Genomic DNA, 968 nt, shown 5'->3' with positions numbered 1-968 from the left:
AGCTTTATAGCTGGACAAGCGACTGTACAGCCCCATGAAGACCTCTAGCAAACCCTAAACCCTAAACCCTAAACCCTCAACCGATAGTTTATACAGGCCCTTTGAATAATTTCTTTGGGGCTCAGCCAAGGACAGCACGGTTTGCAGCAAACCCTAAACCCTAAACCCTAATTTGTGGTTTTCTACTTTGTATGTATATCGATGTGCAAATATATGTGTATATATACAGTACTTATATATAGATGTAGATATATATATATATATTTATTATATATATATATATATATACATTTATATTTATATAATTTACTTATTTATAGGGGTTAGACGGCAGCAGAAACAAAGCCCGAAGACAAACAGCGAATATACACCGCAATGAAGAAGAGATGCTGCCCATACTACTAAAGACTAACAGCAGCAGCAGCAGCAGCAGCAAGAAGCCCTCAGTGCATTCAACTATGTCTACAGCTAGATGGTTAGCTAGCTAGCTACTTAGCAGTGCTGCACCTGGATAGCTAGCTCGCTAGCTAGCTAGCTAGCTAGCTATTGCTAGGCAGCTCGTTAGCTAGTTAAAAAGTTTCGATGCCTTCACTTCCATCAGCAAACTTAAGCAGCAAAAACATGTCTATTTTTAAGACTCCCCGGCCAGGCTCTGCTGCTGCTGCTGCTGCTGCTGCTACTTGTAGCTGCAGCAGCAGCAGCAGCAGGCGCCCTGAGGGTCACTGCAGCAGCTGCCTCCTTGGCGCTGCTGCTTTTAGTGCTGCTGCTTTTGCTGCTGCTGCCTCAGCAGCAAGAGATCCCCATTCTGGCGGGTCTGCGTCTCCGCTGCAGCAGCAGCAGCAGCAGCTGCAGCAGGTGCTGCTGCAGCTCTTGCTGCAGCTTGGTATGTTGCGGTGTTGTTGCTGCTGCTTCGTATGCTGCTGCTGTTACATTTTTTCTGTTTTTCGTATATCCTTTGTCGGAGACTC

Source organism: Eimeria acervulina, genomic scaffold, assembly GCF_000499425.1.
Source record: "Eimeria acervulina Houghton genomic scaffold, Eah_scaff1570, whole genome shotgun sequence".
Classification (NCBI taxonomy): Eukaryota; Apicomplexa; class Conoidasida; order Eucoccidiorida; family Eimeriidae; genus Eimeria; species Eimeria acervulina.
Note: the sequence above shows the minus strand (reverse complement) of the source record.